This window comes from Phalacrocorax carbo, chromosome 5 (genome assembly GCF_963921805.1).
Source record: "Phalacrocorax carbo chromosome 5, bPhaCar2.1, whole genome shotgun sequence".
Classification (NCBI taxonomy): Eukaryota; Metazoa; Chordata; class Aves; order Suliformes; family Phalacrocoracidae; genus Phalacrocorax; species Phalacrocorax carbo.
Window position 1 is genome coordinate 35,398,519 of NC_087517.1, and position 6,332 is coordinate 35,404,850.

Genomic DNA, 6,332 nt, shown 5'->3' on the forward strand with positions numbered 1-6,332 from the left:
CTCCCTCTAGGTAAGTGAGGTTAAGCATCTGAGATTGGGAGACCAAAAAATTGTGAAACAGTTCTGAAAATCAGGGCGTAGGTCACCCACAAAGAACAAGGCATCTCTGGTAGGTGGTTTAGCAGCACCTCGTGGGGTTGGGAGCAGGGTAAGCAGCAGCAGGTGAAGCATCCTACCTCTTCCTCAGCATGGCTGCAGAGCTACCCAGAAGTCCTTGCCCACAACACATGTTTCAAAGTGCTTTGCAAATATCACAGCACATGAGGAGCAAAATACTCTACACTAATTTAATCAACAGGGTGTGTAGCTGTGGGGGGCAGGGTGGATGGCTTCGCCCAGCCTCACTGCTCGCCAGGGTCAGACCACTAGCAAAACTGTCGGCCTCAGACCCACATCCCCCTGCTGTCCCCTGCCAGCAGCGCACCCCTCCTGGGTGCACAGGGGTGCCAGCAGCTCCTCACACAGCCGCAGCGAGGAGCAAACCAAATCAGTCTCTTTCCATCCCATGGGAATGCAAACTTTTGACATCCTTCAAGAGGCCCCATAGATGTAAGCCCTATATTTACATGTCTCTGCTTTCTTCCTGTGAACCGCGGGTGCCAATTTTGCTGTGTTACTGGTAATAAACTTTTAATGCCATGTATTCAGGATCCCTTGTTTTGCCGTGTAGAAAGTTTCTCTTCATACATTAGAGTTGGAGAACAAAGCACGGGCCGTTTAGCCGCAGGATTTAACCACCTGTTGTAATACTTTGTTGATCTAATCTTTTGTTTTAATTAAAAGCCTTTCAGTTTGGTTTGTAGGGTTTTTTTCCTCCTTGCACTGAACACAGGCTTGCCACCTGCTTTGCCGGCTCTATCTCAGCTGTGGAGTTCACACCAAACCTCTTTGATTTCCCCCAAATGCATAGAAATGGCTAGAAAAAAAATGAAAGCCACCCCAGCAAGCTCCCACCTGGAGACCGAGCACTGTCCAGCTGATGCTTGGTACAGCAGAGGGTGAAATTAAATGGCTCCAGGTAAGCGGGGAGCCAGCAAAGTGATTCACACAGTGTCTGCTGCTCTTCTAGCCTGCTAATCTCTGTTTGAGGGAAGAAAAAAATAATGGTCTTTGGGAATGAGATGGGACCTCGCTCTGTGGGCACCCGGGGGATTGTTTTGGACAGCAAAAGAAAGTGGTTTGCACAAGGATGAGATTTAAACTTGGTTTCAAGCACTGACATGACTCTTTATCTTATAATTGAAATATCTATAGTTACATCAGAGATCTACAATGGATGCATACTTTAAAATGGCCACTTTGAATATCACTCCAACTTTTTTCCTCTGCAAATTTAAATAAATCCCAGGCTCCACCAGCCAGCAGAAGTACTTTTTAGCCTTTTGAGTGGGTCACTCCAGGAGAGGAAAATCAGCAACCAGAGAAGCAAGTTTTCAGGAGACACAAAAAAAAGAGAAAAACCCAGCCGCAGAGATGCCATCTCCACTGAAGCAGTGCACTGAAGTACTGCCTTCACCAGCCATTCATGATAACCCCTCGGCAAGAAGCTATGAGCCGCTTTCCCTCCCGCTTATGATTCATTGTTCTTATCAAGCTTTAAAAGCTTTTCTTGTCTTTCTGAGAAGTACAGTGATAGCCCTTTAAAACTGGCCACATGCTTACCACACCAAAATCATTTGAAAACTCTGTATTTGCGCTATTTCCGGAATTTCACCTTTCAATGCTAGCAATACATCAGGGAATCCTACACAGCCCCAGCCAGCCCTATCAAATCATCTGCAGATAACGTGGCCACTGCCGTACGTGAGAAAGAAAAGCCAAAATAATATCTAATACAACCACTGTAAGGCTTCAGGCATAGCAAACGAATGTGGTTTTCCATGCCTTACTCCCTGCTTTTGCACGAGACATATATTGAAAGCCAAGACACCTTTGGTGCCATCACCATCCGCAGCATCCAATGCTTTCCTCTGCTTCCCCGAAGGTGGGCTGCTGCTGAGAGCCGGTGGGGCTGGCCAGCAAGGCAGCCAGGGCACAGTGGAGATGGCAGCTCTGTGCCGTACCATGCCGTGTGCCAAGACCTGTCAGGATGTGCCACAACACACGGCGTGTCGTGCCTCACCGCTTTGTCAAGCAACAAGCCAAAAAAAAAAAAAAAAAAAAAAGAAAAAAGGATTCGGATCTAATATGTGAGTGGGCCGGTATGTGCAAAAGAGATGAATATGAAGTAAAACATGCTGGATGCTACAGTAATAACCGGGTGCATGCGGGAGAGGCTGGAAGCAAGCCAGGGAGGGGAGATACGAGAGGGATGCTGCTGAGATCAGTCTACGTGTGGCGGCGAAGCTGAAGCTCCTGAATGAGCATGAGGCGGATCCCAAGGCTGCCGTGCAGGCGTGAGGCCGACACTGCTCCACCGAAACCAGCTGGAGCCCTCGGCCGTGTCACCTCCAGGCCGGCCGGGACCACGACCCCCCCCCCAGGGTCAGCCAGGGGCTCACCAGACACCTGGGGAGTTTCATTTTGTGTACAGGGAAAAGGCTGGATTTTGTCCCTTAAAAATAAGGCAGTTCTTACGCACACACTGGGTCAGTAAACTGCCCTGCCAAGCACAGAGGCAAATGACTTCAACAGGTTCTCGAGAAACATAATGTGTCCCCCATATTTCTGTATTAAGGAGGGGACCATCTCGTGTTATTTTTTATGGCACAGCGATGCTGAACCTAAGGGCCCCTTGGGTAGTGACCTTGCGGCCGTGCAAATCCCTCTTTGGGGACTAGCAGGAGGAGGGCTGAGGGCACAGGCAGGTACCCGCCGCCGCCGAGCAGCATCCCAGTGCCTGCACCTCCGTGCCCTGCCCGTCAGAGGTGGCGGTGGGAGGAGGGGCTGCCTTCCCGAGATCCCGTGGGCGTTCAACGCGGCCCCTTTTCAGCAGTCAAACACACATTTACAAAGTGCAAACTTTTAATGGCATATGGGTGAGTCATTATGGGGTTTCAAAATGCGTAAATATGATCACATCCTAATTCGGTGTGTCACCGATGAGCTACCCTGAATCTGTGGGGTTACTTGGCTCCGCAGAAACCTCGGAAATTCCTGCCCAACCTTGTGATGAAAAAATCGGTTTGCATTCCTGTCACTACATGCAAAGAGTTAATTCTTTTTTTTATTTTGGCACTGGGTTTTAATGGAGGTTTATATGCAGTTTTACAACCCAGTACTGCTATGTTTTGCACCACCAATTTACTACCGAGTAATATGTAAACACAAGATTTTTTGGCTACATAGGATTTTCCAAGGTGATTAAATAATTTTCTAAATAGCTCTGAGAATGAGGCTGTCTAAAATCCCCAAGGTAATAGGAAATTAACTGCATATACACACACTCTAAAGATATAGGAGGAATTCAAATTTACTGAGAAGTAATATAAAATATTTAAGAAAGCAAACAAAATTGAATAAAACCCCTTGCAATGTAAATTAAATCTAACCAAACCAGCAGCAACTACCTTTGCTGCAATGGCTCCTCCGGGGGCCTCCACATGTGCACCATGATCTGCACAGCCCCTACTTCATCAGAGACCGTCACAGATGGTGCACGTCTCAGATGAACACACTGTAAAGACCTCCGAGTATTTTGTTAAATGGGCAAAAGCATTCATCAACCCTTTCAGTGCCTCCAACTACAGCCCCCCACCCCCCAAGAGCAGTATTCTTTGTGGACTTACCCAAAGAACAGGTAGTCAGGAGCATCACAGATTTGGCTGGGGAGGGCGGGTTGGGGTGAGCAGCTGTCTGGGGCACCATCTGATTACCCAGAGACTCACAGGAGCCTATGTTAGGGTTTCTCAAGCTTTTCAATAGTGGAAGCCACCTCCACTGCATCCCTCAACCCTGGAGATGCTGCCAGCTTACAGAGAGATGGGCAACCAGCCTTGACCCATCTCCTTGGGTGGGAACAGCAGCCCAAAACCACGTGAGAAGGGGACTCGCCCTTCACAAAGGCTGCAGGTGCAAGTGATGGGGCAGGGCGAGTAGCCCTACCTGGGGGCCTTCCCTGGGCAGGGGCAGATCTTCATCCTGGCACAGCTGGGTGGTGGGGCAGGGGGAGCACAGAGCCACCGGAGGAAGGGCTCTGGAAATCCATCCCTCCTGAGCAGCTCGAGGAAATTCATATTTCATGTTCTGCTCCTTCTCTGCCCACGGAGTTCTTTCTCGTGGTGGTGTGTAGGTGTATGTGAGGGATTTATCCTTTCCCCACTGAATCACTGCAGCACAACATCTTTTCAACCCTTCTGTACAGCAGAAAAGAGCCTCATGGCATTTCTCATTTTCTTGCTTAAGGAGACAGCCAGTGAGCTCCACAGCGCAACCCAGCTCAAACCTGGGAAGCAGCACAACCCCTCCTTGACCCAGCAGAGACATGCCTGGGGGAGCAGACAACCCCCCCTCCTGCCAGCTGGCACACCAAAACCGCAGCCCAGCCTGCCTGCAGCCAGCATGAAGGTGCTAGAGATGCTGCTGCTTTTTCAGCAGCGAGCAGGGTGCCCTGAGCACAATGCGCTCACCCCACCATCTCAGGAGCCCAGATCCAAGCCAAAGTGTTACCAAATCCCAATTACTGCAGTAACAAGCATTTGTGCTTTAACTAGGGGCCACTGGAAGATGCTTCATCACCATGTCTGAACATGGTGTTTGTGTACGTTTTCTGTATTTCAAGAAGAAAAATGTGGAGGAAATTAGCTCTGCAGCTGTTGTCATGGGCAAAGCCATTGCCGTCAGTAAGGGCGTGGCCATGAGCGAATGCCTTCTCTGCTCAACCTCATATAAATCGCTTATTTAGAAAAAATGACGCAGGAGCTTTTGGCAGGTAGCCAGCAATAAAAATTTAAACCCAAGTTTTTTTGGCTGCATGAGAAACAGGACCTCCTGAGATTTCAAATTAATGACCCTTCTGTAACAGTTGTTTAATCCAACAGTGCTTTCCAACTGAGGACCTCACAGCGTTAAGCTTCACAGCACCTCGGTGAGACACTGAACCTGGTAGGCCTGACATAAGCCTGTAGGCCGTGGTAGGACTGTGCCTGTCCAGCATCATGGTGTTTTTATTGAACTTCAGCCAGTCGCTGCTCAGCCCAGATCAAGTTAAAAATAAATACCTAAAGGTTTCCCAATTATACTTGTGTGCAGTCTGGAAGATCAATAACTTGTGTCATGTTCTGTCCCATCCTTGCACCTTCAAGACAACAGTGACTAGCTCCTCCCTTCCTCACCCTATTTCCTCTCCCAGAACAGGGCAAGATCACACTGAAAGTGCAGACAAAAACTGGCAAACATTAAGCCATTGGCTCCAATTTCCCACATTTACTGTCCTCTGGGCTGGGAGAAGGCAGGGGGGTTGTACCCTGCTCTGACCCCACCAGGCTGAGTGGATTTTCCCCTCTGCTTTGAATCACACCTGACTTCTGTGCCATCTCAGCAACCTGGATGCTTCTGAAGGCCTTTGGCAGGTTTCCACCCAGCTTCTCTTTGATATTTTTGCTCCCTTGTCTCTTTCTCTTCCCTTTTTATACCTCACCTCCCATTTAGTTTCTGTCCTTCAACGATGCTTCAGCTGTGGACCATCAGTGGCTCACCAAGGCAACTGCAGAGGGCAGCCACATGGCTGGGCAGGGCTGCTTTGTCTCCTCAATTCCCAAAGACCATTTCCAATTGCCTAGTATCACCTCCCAGCAGATCTGCTCTGTTTGCATTCTTCTGCAAATATAGGCACCCATAGAAGCAAGAGTGCAGGAGGCGGAGAGGGCGTTAAATAAGACTGCCATGCTGCAGACCCTTCCTGGGTTTTAGCTTCTCCCTCTTTGCCTTGGCCCCCTGAAGCCCTGCAGGTGCGCAGGTAAGAAGGCCACCCATAAATAAGGATTCAGCCACAAGAGCAGGAAAAGGCTTCCTCCAGCGAGAGCTGCAGCGCAAGCTACTCCCTCCTCCCCTATCCCCAGAAAATTAACATCTCCTTTCAGAAAACACAATAAAGGAAAAAAAAAAAAAAGGAAAAACCCTGGGGAAACAAAAGAGTTCTCACGGTGAGTTTTATTTTGTAAGCAACAATATAAACATGTGAATAAGAACAGGCATCAGTTGCAGGGCTGGCCTTTGATCCAGAGTACCCTGAACCTAGCAACCCTTCAAGAGTAGATGAGGGCCAAGCCTTCACCTGCAACTCCAGAGGCTAGCCAAATTGCAGTCCACCAAGACCTTTGTCATGGAAAGACCAATGCTTGAATACTTGCTATTACAAAGTGTATGTGCAATCTTGGAATGTACCTCCCACC